Source organism: Mustela nigripes, chromosome 7, assembly GCF_022355385.1.
Source record: "Mustela nigripes isolate SB6536 chromosome 7, MUSNIG.SB6536, whole genome shotgun sequence".
NCBI classification, from domain to species: Eukaryota; Metazoa; Chordata; class Mammalia; order Carnivora; family Mustelidae; genus Mustela; species Mustela nigripes.
Genome location: NC_081563.1, coordinates 59905666 through 59923134, shown reverse-complemented (window position 1 = coordinate 59923134; position 17469 = coordinate 59905666).

Here is a 17469-nt window from a genome sequence, read left to right as displayed (position 1 = left end):
TCTAAAGATAGGGCACTGAACCCAGTAAATGATGAATACATGCCATATGGAGCTAACGGCAAGTTCGGATGTAAATTATCTCCATATTGCTCTCTGCATTGCAGATAAAAAGTCCCTTGTGTCATTTCTTTGTACTGAGCTGTGTGTATCTGAAAACAGCTAAAATCACTGAGAAAAGTGGGACATTTAATTTCACCTGAAAAGGACAGGGTATGGCTTGTATTAATGATTAGTGAATGTTTTTAAAACATTGTTTGATGTTTTGCACAATTTATTTCATTGGAATCTTGTATTTTAAGCAAATGTTTGAATTCTTCTAGCCAGCTGTATTGATAGTGCAGAGCAGTGTACAACAGTTGGAATTGAAAGACCCTGGTTTGGGTTCCTGCACCGAGAGCAATTGCCAACATTTACTGAGTTGCCGGCAACTGTTCTAGGCAGTTTATGTAAGTTATATCATTTACTTTTCACAACAACTTTAGAAGACAGGTCCTATTATTCCCACATTATATATAAGAAAACCATTCAAATAGTTACAAGAAGAGCTGGATTCAAATCCACACTGTCAGCCACAAAGTCTATGTTCTTTGTATTACTCCATGTGACCTCTTGCCTTCTAGCTATTTTGACCTGAAGCAGACACAAATACTTTCTTAGTCTCTTTTTCCTTATTCTTAGGGGAATTGAATGAAATATTCTCTAAGATCCTTTCAACTTGTAAACACTCTGTGATCCCTCCCTTTTTTCTTTTCAAAATGTGAGTAAATCTTTTGTTTAAATACTGCCTTCCTTCTTCAAACTCTAAGATAATCCTCTTGTCTTTGGAGGGAGGGGCGTAAATCCTCATTGTGTCAAAGATTAGAAATTATAAAGTTTAGAAACTGTTTTGCCTTGGACCCGTCTTTCTGTTGACCTACGTGCAGTCTTCTACTAATGCAAAGGGGCATTGGGAACCCCAGTCTTCTGTGGAAGTCCTGAGAGTCTCAGACAACCTATGGATGAGCTGTGTAAGAGAAAAAAGTGTAAGTGTAAGGGTTGCCCCTCTGTGTAGAAGTGTAAACTCTTTAGGAATACAAGTAACCACTTATTATCTACGTAGGTTTCTAGGTTTCTTTAGATTCAATAAAAATACATTTATGACATGGCATATTAACTTCTCATTAAGCTTTCCCAATTTTTTTTTAATGGATTTATATGCCAAGCTAAATACAAGAGGCAGGCTGTGTTCTCTGTGAGACCATTTGTAAGCATTCCAACACAAAGAATAGAAATATTACTTTTTTAAAAAATGATTTTATTTATTTGTTAGAGAGAGAGAGAAAGAAAGAGAGCACAGAAGCAGGCAGAGTGGCAGCAGAGTCGGAGAGAGAAGCAGGCTCCCTGCCAAGCAAGGAGCCCAATGTGGGACTTGATCCCAGGACCCTGGAATCATGACCTGAGCCAAAGACAGTGGCTTAACTGACTGAGCCACCCAGGTGTCCCTAGAAATATTACTTTAAGATACTCCTAGAGATTCCTGGCTGGCTCAGCTGATAGAGCATGTGACTCTTGATTTCTCATTTTGGGTTCATAGTTTACTTAAAAAAAAAAAAAAAAAGGTACCCCTGGATGTTATCTGCATGGAATCTGCACAGGACGGCCATGGAAAGATGAAGAGGCAAGAGTGAGTGTGTCCTTGTAAAGCCTGGGGTTGAGAAAGTTCAAAGAAAGATAGCAAGAGTGATCCAGCCCCAAAGTAGTTCTTGCTGAAATTTTCAAATGAATGAACAGTAAGTAGATGACTTCTTTACCAGAGTAAGTATACAAAATACCGGATGTGTCTACTTTTGAAAGAGGAGAGGAATTTTCATTTAAAAAAACTAGACTTTGGAAAAGACTCTTCAGCTTTCTTTTCTTTTCATTGGAACTTGATCTTCATTAAAGCAGAGAATCATGGTCTAGCAGCAGATTTAAAAAAAAAATTAATGAACTCTTTCAGGCTCTGATCTTTGGCTTGAGAGATAATTATTAAAGAAAGCAAATTATTAGATGTATAAATTGGATATTTTAGATAGCATGAGTGATCAATACCATCTCTTCTCTTACACTTTGTTAATTTAATCAACAGTTATATGCTATATGCTCCCTTCAGAAGGGACAGAAAAGAAGGAAATCAGCATTTACTGAGTGGTTTTCATATGTCAGACACATTATTTTCTTCATCACTTTGCCTTTTCTCCCACCCAGCCTTCTTCATAAAGTATAAACAACCACTTCTGCAATAGACAAATCAATGTAGAATCTTTTTCTTCATCTTCTCAACTACCTGGAAATTGTGCATTAATTTTCCTTTTTTGTAGAGGAGTGATTCAGGAGAGCATTCAAGTTTCGGAATGACTGTTCTGGCCTTGATTCACTGAGGGCACTTGTTTAAGTATTGAGACGGCTGTTTTCGTGCAATCCTAATTAAGGAAGTATGTTTCCCATTTCATCCATCCACACTCATCCATTCATCCAGAAGAGGCCCAGGATTACATGTATGAAACATTTGAAGCCTGTCATTTTTTAATAGTTACTAATTCAGCACAAATATTTTTTAAGATTTATTTATTTGAGAAAGAGAGAGCACAGGCATGTGCACAAAACCTGAGCAGGGAGGAGGGGCAGAGGGAGAGGAAGAAGCACACTGCCCACTGAGCATGGAGCCATAGGCAGGGCTCCATTCCAGGATCCCGAGATCATAATTTGAACCGAAGGCAGACATTTAACGAACTGGACCATCCAGGTACCCCAACACAAATATTTAAAAACTTAAACAAACTTTGGGTGCCTGAGTGGCCCAGTTGGTTAAGTGTCTGACTCTTGATTTCGGTTCAGGTCGTGATCTCAGGGTCTTGAGATGGAGGCTCAGGGCTCTGTGCTAGGTGGGGAGTCTGCTTGAGAGTTTCTCTACCTTTCCCTCTGCTCCTCCCCACTCTCTAAAATAAATAAAATCTTTAAAAAAGATTTTTTTTTAAACTATCAAGGTCTGTAGTCATTTTTATTGAAAAGGACCCTTAACTGCAGTAAAACTCAAGTGAATCTCATTGAAAGACAGAAGTCTCAGAGCACCTGACTGGCTCAGTCAGTAGATCACGCAGCTCTTGATCTGAGGTCATGAGTTCCACCCCCATGCTGAGCATAGAGATTGTCTAATAATAATAAAAAAGACAGGAGTTTCAGTGCCTTATCAGTGAGCTGTGGAAATAAATATCTGTAAGTATAACCTCAACACAGAAAATACCAAGTATGACAGAGAAAAAAAGTAGGCTGGTTCAGAATCTATTTTGATTTATCTCCTTGAAGCAAAATTTCTGCTAATAATTTTTAAAAAATGAGAAATATTGTGCTCAATCAGTACAGCATGCAACTCTTGATCTTGGGATCCTGAGTTCAAGTCCCACATTGGGCATAGAGCCCATTTAAAAAAAGAAAACAAGATAAAAATATTTTTTTAAAAAAATCACAAGTATGTGTTTTCACGAGCAAAAGGCCAAATCTTCTGGCTACATCATGATTACATTAATAGCAAATCCTGACTAAAATTTTCCTAATGAAACTACTTTATTGTACATTTATCTGTCCTTGCATTCAAAGTGTGTTGTAGTCCTTCATGCATGAATGATAAAAGTATACACAGAAAATAATTACAGCTATTAGTAAAATAGCAGTAGATTTTATAACTTTAGGAAGTGAAAAGCAGTTATCAGGATTTTCTAGTAGTATTTCTTCATATGGCAGAATTTAGATACATGTTGTTTTAAAAGTCTACAAAGAAATTGTGCTAGTCTGCTTTTTAATCACACTGATACTGTCTATAAATAATTGAAATTTTAGGGAGACACATCCAGGACTAGATGTACTGTGACAACTTTCAGTAATCTAGATAATTGTGAAAATAGTCTGCTTACCTGCAACATAGTACTTAAGGAATGGAGCCTCTGGGTCCCTCCTTTGGAGTAGTTTAAAAAGCCCACCTGGGAATGTTGGAGGGCACATATTTTTTAAAAACACGATTTTTGACTTTTGATAATATAATTTGACTGTAAACTTAATTTTTTCTTTTTTAATTGAATTGTATAATTAACATATAACATGAGTTTGTTCTCTGTATCTAAGAGTCTGTTTTCTTGTTTGTCTCTTTTTTACTTTGTTTCTTAAATTCCACTTGAGTGAAATCTTACGGTTTCAGTCTGACTTATTTCATTTTGCATTATATTCTCTAGGTCCATCCATGTTGTCATGCCATCCCTGCTATACAAATGGCATATCCCATTCTTTTTTTTATGGCTGTGCAATATTTATCTATAATTATATCTATATCTATATCTTCTTTATCCATTCATCTATCAGTAGATTCTTAGGTTGCTTCCGTATCTTGGCTATTGTAAATAATGTTGCAATAAACATAGGAATGTATGTATCTTTTTTTTTTTGCATTTATCTTTTTGAATTAGTGTTTAATTTTCTTTTAAATCTTTTTTTTTTTTTTAAGATTTTATTTATTTATTTGACACAGAGGGAGAGCAAGCACAAGCAGGGGTAGCGGCAGGCAGAGGGAGAGGGAGAAGCAGGCTCTCCCCTGAGCAGGGAAGCCCAATGTGGAACTCAATCCCAGGACCCTGGGATCATTATCTGAGCTGAAGACAGGTACTTAACCTGCTGAGCCACCCAGGTGCCTATATTATCATTTTCTTTGAATAAATACCCAGTTACTGAAATTATTTGATCGCAGTGTAATGTGGTAATTTCATTATGGTTTTGATTTGCATTTTCCTGATGATTAATGATGTTGAGCATCTTTTCATCTGTGTTTTGGCCATTTGTGTGTCTTCTTTGGAAAAATGTCTATTCAGGTCCTCTGCCCATTACTTTAATTGGATTATTTGGGTTTTTTGTTGTTGTTGTTTTGGTGTTAGGTTGTATGAGTTCTTTATATAGTTTGAGTATTAACTTCCTTATAGGATATAACATTTGCAAATATCTTATCTCATTCAGTAGGTAGATCTTTTTTGTTTTGTTGATGGTTTCCTTTACTGTCCAAAAGCTTTTGTTTTGGAGTGGTCCCAATAGTTATACTTTTGTTTCCCTTGCTTGAGGAGATATTTCTAGAAAAATGTTTCTATCAAAGAAATTACTACCTTTGTTTTCTTATAGGAGTTTTATGGTTTCATGTCTCCATTTAGGTCTTTAATCCATTTTGAGATTATTTTCTATGTGGTGAAAGACAGTGATTCAGTTTCATTCTTTTTCATGTAGCTGTCCAGTTTTCCCAACACCGTTTGTTAAAGAGATTGTCTTTTCCCCATAGTAAATTCTTACCACTCTTGCCATAGATGGACTATATTAGAAACTACTTTATATACAATTTGACTATATTGACTATACATAAACTATTGTACACTTATCTGTCCTTGCATTTAAAGTGAGTTGTAGTGCTTCATGCTTGAATGGTAAAAGTATACACAGAAAACGATTACAGGTATTAGTAAAATAGCAGTAGATTTTGTAACTTTAGGAAGTGATAAGCAGTTATTTATCATATTATCTAGTAGTATTTCTTCATATGGTAGAATTTTTAGGGAGACATGTCCAGGACTAGATTTTCTGTGACAACTTTTAGTAATCTAGAAAATTGTGAAAATAGTCTGGCTTTTAACTAACTGTATGTATATGTGGTCAAGGTTAGGAAACTAGAGTAGACTGAAAAAGAAATTTGATTACCACTGAAAACCTTTCAAAGAAAAGATCCTGCCTTCTTCCTACAAACTAATCAAATTCAAAACCCATAGTGTTTAGAATTTTCTGGCTGACCTCAGCTGAAATGAAAATGCCAGGGAGATGAGGCAGGTGCAGTGATGACAGATTTGTATAGTTCTAGGGTTTTGGGCTATTGTCAACAAACTTTGGAAGATCAAATCAAGAGCCCTTGAATGTCCTTTGATTAATTTAGAAAGAGAATGGATATGCAGAGGGAAGTAACAATCTTTGCCTCCAAATTTTGGCTGTGGTCCAGCAAAACCTAGAACACACACCTCTTAAATCCAAGTGTGGAGTGCTTTCACATTTTAAATTTCTGTGTTAGAATACTATATTTTGCCAAACTCTTCAGTATATTTCGTTGTCTTGGGATGTTTGGTTAAATGTGGCTGCGGAATAATTTAATTCGTGAATGCCTCCAGTTAGTGGTCTGTTTCTATATTATTTTTTCTTAATATCTGCTTTATGAGGTTTAAATGACACACCATAAATACTACCTATGGTGTGACTTTTCATCTTTTTAAATTTTTTAAAAAGGTTTATTTACTTATTTGAGAGAGAGAGAGTGCATGAGTTGAAGAGGGAGAGGGAGAGAAAATCTCAAGCCAACTCTCTGCTGAGCATGGAGCCCGTCTGGGGGCTTGATCCTAGGACCCCGAGCACGACTTGAGCTGAAACCAAGAGTTGGATGCTTAATCAACTGTGCCATCCGATTCATTAGGTGGCTTTTTCAAGTGTACAATTCATGGGGCACCTGGCTGGCTCAGTCAGTGGAACACGTGACTCTCAGTCTTGGATTGTACTTTTGAGCCCCACACTGGGTGTAGAGGTTACTTAAAAATAAAATCTTAAAAAAAGTGAAGTATACACTTCAGTGCTTTTCAGTGTATTCTCAGAGTTGGCACCCATTACTACTATGCAATTTTAGAGCATTTTCATCACTCCCAAAAGAAACCCTATATTCATTAGCAATCACTTCCCCATTTCTCTCTTCCCCAAACCCCTGGCAATCACTGATCTACTTTCATCGCTGTGGTTTTGCCTATTATGGACATTTCATATAAATGGGATTGTATGTGATCTTTTATGACTGAGCTCTTTTATTTAGCTGACTTTAAAGGTTCATCCATGTTGTACCATCTATCAGTACTTCATTCCGCTTTATGTCTGAATAGCATTCTGTCATATGGATATCCATATCTTGTTTATGCTTCTATCACCTGATGGAATTTGGGTTGTTTCCACTTTATGGCTCTTATGAATCAGACTGCTATGAACACTCATACACAAATTTTTGTTTAGCCCTGAGTTTTCATTTCTGTCTTGTATATATCTCAGAGTGGAATTGCTGAGTTATATGATAGCCCTAGGCTTAATATTTTGAGGAACTACACAACTTTTTTTCCAAAGTGGCTGTTCCTTATTAAGATCCTACCAGCGATGCATGAGGGCTTCCTTTTTGCTGCACCCTTACAAGCACTTGTTATTGTCCTTGATTTCAAGTCATCCTCGCGGGTGTGAAGTGGTCTCTCATTATGGTTTTCATTTCCATTTCCCTGATGGCAAATGATGTTGAGCATCTTTTCATATGCTTATAATCATTTATGTATCATTTTTAGAGAAATGTCTCTTTAAATTTGTTGCCAGTTTGTATTTTCATTTATTTATTTATTTATTTTAAAGATTTTATTTGTTTATTTGACAGACAAAGATTACAGGTAGAAAGAAAGGCAGGCAGAGAGAGGAGGAAGCAGACTCCCTGCTGAGCAGAGAACCTGATGCAGGGCTCCACCCCAGGACCCTGGGATTACCACCTGAGCCTAAGGCAGAGGCTTTAACCCTCTGAGCCACGCAGGTGCCCCCCTCTGTTGCCAATTTTTAAACTGGAGTATTTGTTTGTTGTTGAGTTACACAAGCTCCTTATCAAATACGTGATTTGCAAGTATTTTCTCCCATTTGTTGGCAATCTTTAACTTTCTTTTTTTTTTCCAAAAAATTTTTAAAAGACTTTATTTATTTATATGAGAGACAGAGAAAGCTCGAGCAGCAGTGGGAAGAAGGAGAAGCAGGCTCCCCACTGAGCAGGGAGCCTGACTCGGGACTTGATTCCAGGACCCTGGGTTCCTGGGAGCCAAAGACAGACACTTAACCAACTAAACCAACCAGATGCCCCAATCTTTAACTTTCTTAATGGTGTGTCTAAATACAAAAGTTTTTAGTTTTGATAAAGCACCATTTTTCTTTGTTGTTCATGCTTTTGTTATCATCTTTAAAAGCCATTGCCAAGCCCAAATTCATAAAGATTTACTCCTCTTTTCTGTTAACAGTTTTATAGTTTTAATGGCTAATATTTAGGTTGATAATCCTTTTTGTGTTAATTTTTATATATGGTGTTTTTGTACTCTTACCTTTCCTAGTGCACTAATAAAATCATTATGAATCCTGGATATCTCTCCAAAGAGTGTTCAAAGACCTCAGCAATTCACAGTGGAATAGATTAAACTCTTTGGGCTGGATTGCCATTGTAGTTATAAACAATATATTCTAGAAGGAGTAATAAGTTGTATCAATGCTTCCTTTGTTTGTAATTTGTCATAGATAATTTACAAAATGACCCCAGTTACTGATGATTACTCTCCCCTTTAGAGCTCAGTATAAACAATTGAATTAGGAATTGGTACATTTAGGAACGATATCTTCCATGTTCCTAACAGATACCATTATGCCTTCATGGGAATTGTCACTATAAACTTTCAATTTTTAGCCAATCAGAAAATTAAAGTTAGTTAAATACAATCAGAAGTATCCCAAACTTAATGAATGTAAACTGGTAGAGACACTGTGGAAAATAGTTTGGAGTTTCCTCAAATAATTAAAAATAGGAAAGCCCTATGATCCAGTTATTCCAGTAACTGGGTATTTATCCGAAGAAAATGAAAACACTAGTTCAAAAGGATATATGCACTCCTATGTTCATTGCAGCATTGGTTGCAATAGCCAAGATATGGAAGCAACTTAAGAGTCTATTGATAAATGAATGGATAAGGAAGATGTGTACACACACAGAGACACACACACACACACATATATCATGTAGCCATAGAAGGATATATAACCCACCCAAAGAAGGATGAGATCATGCCATTTGGGACAACATGGATGGACCTAGAAAGTACAATGCTAAGTGAAATAACTCATATTGCAATCAAAACAAAAACGAAAACAATGAGTAAACAAACAAAAAGCAGAATCAGACCTAAAAATAAAGAAGACAAACTGATGGTTGCTAGAACAGGGGGAATAGGGTATGGGAAAAATGGGTGAAGGGGGTAGGAGATACAGGCTTCCAGTTATCTAATAAGTAAGTCACGGGAATAAAAGGCACACCATAAGGAAAATATAAACAATAACGGCCCCAACTGGAGGTTGACTTGACACTGAAGCAGAGCAGAATACTCCATATAGAATATGAAAATGAGAAGGGAGTCCAATGTGAGCCCCAACCAGAGGATGAAGGGTAAAATACCTAACAGGACCATGAAATTCAGTTCTAAATCTGAATAAAGCAATTCAAGCACATAAAAAGTACCAGTGAAAACTTCTTTTTATGATATAAAAAGAATTCTTTTTATGATATAAAATATCTTCTTTTTATGATATAAAATACATACAGAAGACATTTCTAGAATGTTTTGTGAAAGAAGACTCTTCATTCACTCCCCATATGAAGGGTGTCCACAGGCAAAATGGATCCAGGTTCAGAACACATTAGATATACTAGGAGTGGATTTATTCTAGGGAGAATTTTCATTTTTATCAATATGATTTGTAAAGTTATAGATGAAAAGCCTTTAGATAGAGAACATTTTAAAGAGCACATAACTATAGTTATGCAATTTTAATCATTTTTATAAAAAAACATAAAACATTAAAGGAAAAAATTTTTAAAGATTTTATTTATTTATTTATTTATTTTATTTATTTCGAGTGCACAAGAGCATGAACTGAGGCATAGGCAAAGAGATAGGGAGAGAGAGAATCTCAAGCAGACTTCCATGCTAAGCCCAGAGCAAGATGCGGGCTCAGTCTCACAACCCTGAGATCATGACCTGAGCTGAAATCAAGAGTCAGATGCTTAACTGACTGAACCACCCAGGTATCCCCATTGAGGGAGAATTTTATTTTTTTAAAAGATTTTATTTATTTATTTGACAGAGAGAGAGAGAGAGAGAATGCACAGCAAGGGGTAGCAGCAAAGGGAGAAGCAGGCTCCCTGTTGAGCACGGAGCCCAGCTCCATGCTGGGCTTGATTCCAGGACTCTGGGATCATGACCTGAGCCCAAGGCAGATGCTTAACTAACTAGGCCACCCAGACGCCCCTAAATAATTGTTTCTAACCAATGCAGAATGTGAGCTCCACAAGGGCAAGGGTGTTGTCTGTTGATGTGCTACATTCCTAATTCTTAGCACAGGGCTTTTGGCTTAGTAGTTATTCACAAGATATGTGTTAATACATGAATGGATTTTTTACTAAAAATAGCATCAAAGAAAATTAAAATAATAAAACTATTATTCAGAGGTATACTTCCTGTAGCAAAGAGAGGTACAAGTTCTATTGTTGCCTTAAAGCTCGCAAAATCAGCTGAAAATTAATAATTAATTAAGAGAAAGCAGAATGAACTATTGGCAAAATTATTTGGCCAAAGAATATTCCTGGGCATTTCAAGTATCCATAGTACACAATGATGATGAGCAGTTACTCTCATCATCCACTTTCCAGCATGACATATGAAGAAGGACTCAACAAGTTATTTATTACAAACAAGAAACTTCAGGATTTGGGTGATCATTTTGTGAACTGTGGCATAAAGCTGGAGAAGAGGCACGTTTAGAGTAGCTCTGAGTAGCTAGGAAGTATGTTATTACAAGAATAAAAGAAGTTCAGCAGTCACCAATAGGCTTCCTATTTTTGCTTTGGTCATTTGAGGGTAGAGTGAATATTCTAAAGATGATCAAGTTATGACCTCTAAATATATACTTTTTAGCATGCGTTGTGTGAAGAAAGATGTACAACATTCTTGTTTTCTCCACCAAAGTATAAAAGTACTTGTTATCAGGGAAGGGTGGTCACATATAAGTTTTAGAAATGAGAAATGGGACACTGATAATGCCAGATAATTATTTCTCACCAAGTATAGCTTAGCAATATGTTTAATAACTAAAATAGACTAAATTTACTTCAGGGATAAAATATAATAGTTTTAAATGTTGAAGATACCAGTATTTCTTGAGAAGACTGAACTATGGCACAAAACATAAGTCTTGCACAACAGTTAACTTTCTTTGGAGGAAAATATCAGTGATTCATTATTGGGAATACTTAAAAATAGCATCCAAAAGTTGCTACAAAATATGAAGAAATATCCAGCAGATCTCACAACGTCTTCTTTGCTAGCAGGCTGTGTTCTACTCTTTGTAGGTCCTGTCACTAACTGGGTGATTTGCTGTAAAAAGAGAGATCTGGAATGATATTGCAGCTCTCTCTGGCTCCCATGTTATTGCCCTTGCCCTGGAATTTTTATTCACCTTGCCTTGCTTAGCAGATTGCCAAACTGTGCATGAGTTCTACCCTCTGAAACCTGGGTTCAATTTCCATCTCAACTCATCTGGGACAAGCTCCTGCAAGAAGGCTGCTTCCTTTGTCCCATGCTTAGTGCCCTCGTATGTGGGATTCTGCCTGATTTCAGCTAGCTGCTGTTTTTTTCCTCACTGTTTGAGATGGAAATACTCTGATTTAATGCCACATGGTGGGTATTCAGTGCCCTCCCAGTCTGTGAATTCCTACTGCTTTTCTTTGCCTCTCCTGTCGAACCTTATTATTTCAGATGATGTTAATTTCATTATCTTGTTCACACTAAATATAACCATCCAGGAATTATTCAGAGGAGGACATTGGCTGGTTGCTCTATCTGGTTACCTGGAATCTATTCCAATTTTTGAAAACATAGAGGAAGCAGAGATCAGTTTACTTTTTACGATTTATCAAAGACTCAGCATTTCATGGGAAATGAACAATAGACTTTGGTCAGGAATCCCTACTAACATTATAGGAGATAAATATATTGAATTAAGCAAAAACTTTATCAGAATGGGTTCCTAATTCCAACACAAACCTTTGCTGCAATAGTTCTGGTAATGATCTACTTTTTTATGATGTATAAATATCTCATAATTATACCTATCTTGACATACACAGTCTCGGTGTACTGGGACTTGACCATCCCGAGATTATCTCAAGTAATTTGAAAGGTCAGACTGAGAGGGTGGTACAGACCAGCAAGTATACTCTAGAGTCAAGAGCTGTATTTAGCTGGTCCACAATTGGATAGTGGGGCTAATGGTTTATGGATGTCACCCATTCAAATGGTTAATGTCTTTGTGGTGTTGTTGCTACATTTGGAGTATCCACATTTTGAATATCATCCATGCCTGTAATAATTCTTGAAGATTTCTGAGCCTTCTAATCATTCAACATATTTCTCCAGATTAACAATAGGAGACTGGCCTATTGAATCACTAAAGGACGCTTTCTATAGACTTGCTTCCGTCTCTATCTGAATTTCAAGGTGGTTAAGGATGCTCCTGTGTCTCCACCAACCAGGTCCAGATTAGCCTTTCCTAGATGCTATGGAACTGGGCAAAATTGGGTTTTAGCATATAAATTAGGTTCTGAAATTAGTGTCATCTCAGATTCAATGTGCGATTGTTCATTATGGCTAACTGTGAAGATTTGTTCATGGGAAACTAGCACAGAAGCAGTTTCACAAAAGAATACTCTCTTTTTAGGTCAAAGATGGTTTTCTTTTCCTTTTTCTTTATTTATTTATGATTTGAAAGAAAGCATGTGCTCACCCAAGGAGGAGAAGGGGGGGAAGAATGTGAGCATGCGCCTGGGGGGTGGGGGGTGGGTGGGAGTCAGAGGGACAGGGGAAAAAAAGTCTTAAACAGACTCCACATTGAGCATGGAGCCCGACTTGGAGCTCGATCTTACGACCTTGAGATCATGACCTGAACTGAAACCAAGAGTCAGACACTTAATCGACTGCACCCCACAGGTGCCCCAAAAGATTGTTTTCTGATACAGCTTTTCTTTGCTTTCATTTCAACCATAGAACTTGGGTCCTATGATAGAGGGGGGGGAAAGCTGTCTTTTAAGAGAATAAATATTAATGGCTAAGTATTTTGTTAGAATTATTATTTGAGGTTATATAGGGGGTACAAATATCAATGTAAAAAAATTCAGGTTTCCAAGAAGCATAATTTCATTTTTCTATAACTCAACTCAAATTCTCTTTTAGGCTCTGACTTCACAAGGGGTGACAGAGAATAATCATGGTCAATTTGGCAGGGACTGCATCTAAACTGAGGGGGTTTACACAGTATTAGGGTGTCAGAGGAAGGGGATAGAGTGTTTGATCTCTGCTCCTCCTCTACCACTCTGGCTCCCCCAAGATTTCTAATCTGCACCCTTCCTCAATGGCATATATTCCCACAAATTGCTGCTGAGTCAATCTTGGCCTATCAGCAAGGCCTCTAGGTCTGATGGTTTCTGCTGTCTCTGTACCCTTTTGGATGCCTAGAAATCATCATGCTGGGTTTCCAGAACCTTCATGGTACTATGTAAGTCTTCACTGTCCATTATGGTAGTTATCAGCCACATGTGCTTATTTAAATTTAAATTAATTAAGATTAAATATTAACTCCAGTTTCTCGGTTACATTTCAAGTGCTCAATAGCCCCAAGTGGCTAGAGTCTACTACATTGACAGCCAGGTATAGAATATTTTGTTCATAACAGAAAGTTCTATTGAACTGTACTCTAAAGTCTTGGCTGGGCTAGACACACAGTTCAACTTTTTCTTCTCTTTAGGATCTACCCTCTTCCCTTTGGCCCTAACAAGAAAAAAGAACATTAAGTTATCTCTCTCAGCTCTCAGATCCTATAGATAGATCCTGCTCCTTCAGTTGTCCCTCTCCACGGCTGGTGCCAGAATAGAGAATTGTGCAGTAAGTCCTATTCTCAGAGACCCACCAGCATCGAGCTTCTCAATACTTTCCTCCCAACTCTTCTTCTCCTTCCAGTTCAGGAAATCCATTTCTCTTCTTTACAGAAGGAAGTTTTACTTTTGTCTTATAGCAGTGCCATCTAACAGGAATATAATGTGAGCCATATGTATAATTAAAATTTTTCCCATAGCCACATTAAAAAAGCAAAGTAACAGGTGAAATTAATTTTAATGTCTTTTATTTAACCCAACGTATCCAAAATATTATAATTTCAACACATAATCAATATAAAAATTACTTAATAAGATATATTTCATTCTGTTTTTACATGTTAAGTCTTTGAAATTAGTGTGTATTTTATACTTAAAGCACATTTCAGTTTGAACTAGCCATATTGAACTCTAGTGTTCAGTAGTCACCTGTGGCTAGAGGTTATCCTACTGAACAGTGTAGGTCTCTACAAGGATCCATTTCATTACTCCCTAAAGGGCTAGGATTTTGAACTAAAAAACCAGGGGGAAATTCCCTGTTTCTCTGCATTCTGTTATATTCCTTTCCTGAAATGATGAGCAAAGACCAGCCTACATGAGGATGGGTGAGATGCTGAGAGTGTCTTAGGGTGGGGTCTAGGAGGAGAAAGGCCAATAGGATAAAAAGAAGTACCTGGAAAAACAGCTGCTACAGAGACCATCACTTAATATTTTGGAAGTATTAGCTTGTCACAGTGAGTTTTTTTTTTTTTTTAAAGATTTTATTTATTTATTTGACAGAGAGAGATCACAAGTGCTGAGCAGAGAGTCTGATGCAGGACTCGATCCCAGCACCCTGAGATCATGACCTGAGCCGAAGGCAGTGGCTTAACCCACTGAGCCACCCAGGCGCCCCATCACAGTGAGTTTTTTTTGTTTGTTTGTTTTTGGTTTTCGGTTTTTTTGAACATAAGACTTGATGTAGGATCGTCAGGAGTAAGTTTGTTTACTATGGGCTTGAAAGAAATAATTTCAGGATGCCATTTAAGTGCCCAACTCTTGATTCTGGCTCAGGTTGTGATCTTAGGGTGGTGAGAAAAAGCCCTCGTTGGACTCTGTGCTGCACATGGAGACTGCTTGAGATTCTCTCTCTCCCTCTCCCACTGCCCCTCCCCACAAACTGTATCTCTCTTTCTCTCAAATAAATAAATAAATAAATAAATAAATCTTAAAAAGAAAAAAGAAATAATTTCATTAGCAGTTAAAAATTGCAGTAGTGTTGTATACAGTCTAACTGCTATGGTAGCTGGAAAATAATGTGAAAGCCTGCAGTGCTATTATTGGGAGTAAATCTTAGTACTAGGACTAAGGCACAGATAAGTTCTATTAGTAGTTAAATCCTGCAATAATACCTCTGACAATTTTTACTGCAAAACTGTAAAACCTAAATATAAAAATTTTATAACCAGGAATGATCATAATTCAAGTCTTTGGTTGCATTTCATAGACTAGAATCTCCATTTTGGAGGTTTCTGAAACAGTGACTAGCAAAGCTGTTTCATGGAAAATAAGATCTATATTTTCAAAATTGTCATGGCAAGGAGGATTGGAAGTTTTGAGATGGCATTTTTCACTCGTTTCTTCATATTTCATCTTCACTATAAGCTTGATGATATTTAAAGCCAAAATTGAAATTATTTTAAATGTTAAATCTTCTGTTAAATAAAAAACCTATAAATTTTCACATTCAACACCTGGGTCAAATGAATAGTACAATCAAAGTAACACACACCCATGAGCCTATTACACACAGATTAAGCCTGGGATGGAAAGAAGTGAAAAATCAAGACCTGAGAAAATAAGGGACTAGAAAAGGGTTTGGGGTGCAGTTTCCCTTGGAAGTGGGGGAAGGGTCAGAAGGATATATACACTGGTAGGTAGAGAGTATGGGGAGGCCTTATGGAAAATGTAACTTCCAGCATGCCAGAAGATCTCAGCTAATACATTGTGTGAAAGGTGGTCATGAAGACTGAGAGTAAGTGAATTCTTAGTAATTATTATAAAATCTTGAGTCCACTTAACTTATTGGTTTTCCACTCTTGACAATTACGAGAGAAGAGTTACAGAGTCAACGAGAGAAGAATAATGTTATATGCACTCTTTCTTTAGTCGTAAGGTAGTTACATTCAGTAGCAACAAAGTATTGTCCAAGTATTCTTGAAGGTCTGGTTGTTTTTTCCTTGACCGTTTATGAAACAAACACAGTGATGTACGTTATTAATTACCATTTATTGACTGTTTATGATGTATTAAGTTCTTTGCCTACACATCTGCCATCTTAACATCCTAGAAAGGCAGGCATGGTTATTTGTTTGACAGAATAAGAAGCTGAGACTTACAGAGGTTAAGTAATTTGTGTTATTTTCTTGTATGGGTGCTGAACATCTGTTTCTGAAAACTCTTTTGAGAACAGGGATTATATCTTTAATGTACTGTTAATAGTATTTATATGATTAATACTAAGTGGTTTTCAATAATTTTCAACTAAGCAGATGAAAAAGATCTTAAGATAGTATATATGGAAGATTCTTCAATACATTTAGTTAGCAGACAGATTATTTTTAAAAAAAGTTGAGAGAAGAAGTAGCTGTTTGGTGGAGCCTCCAGGAGCCAGCCTTTGAACCTGAGCTCAGCAGCAGAACAATGTCAATCTGGTCTTAACTACTTCATTTAAAATAAAAACTAGGGACATGTGAGTGGCTCAGTTGGTTAAGCCGCTGCTTTCCCCTCAGGTTCTGATCCCAGGGTCCTGGATCAAGTCCCACATCGAGCTCCTTGCTTGGTGGGGAGCCTGCTTCTTTCTCTGCCTCTGCCTGCTTGTGCTCTCTCTCTCTTTCTCTGACAAATAAAATCTTTAAAAATTAATAAAAATAAAAACTATATATTTATTTTAAAGGGAGTGAGCAAAGGGAGAGGGCACCAAGCCAACTCCCTGCTGAGTGGAGAGCTGGACATGGGGCTTGATCCCAGACCTGAGATCATGACCTGAGCTGAAATCAGGAGTTGGATGCTTACTCAACTGAGCCACCCAGGTGCCCCATTAATTACTCCATTTTGAACCTCGGCCTTTTCTTAGCTACCTGTGCAGCTAGAATGAAAGAGTTTACATCCAAGAAAAATATTTCCCCTAAAAAGAAAAACTGTTTTATACGAAACTATCAGTCTCTTGAGAAAATTCTCTAGGGGTTCTATACACTCCTTGTTGTTCTTCTTATTCCTCCTCCAAAAAAAATATGTATTTAAAACTGATTGTTTTTTTATTTTTTAAGATATATTTATTTAGAGAGAGTGCATTTGGGGGGCAGGTGTTGGGGGAGGACTAGAGGGAGAGGGAGAGAGATAATCAGATTCCCTGCTGAGCACAGAGCCAGATGTGGGGCTGGATTGCACCACTTTGAGAGCATGACCTGAGCTGAAACCCGAGTTGGATGCTTAACTGGGCGCCACCCAGGCGGCCCCAAACTAATTGCTTTTAAGATAGTTTCTTTACAATAAAATCTCTCTCTCTCTCTCTCTTTCTTTTTTAAGGATGAGAAAGAGTATTATATGAAACTAAGCTGACCACATAAGAAAGTTTGAAAAGTTCTGAAGAACAA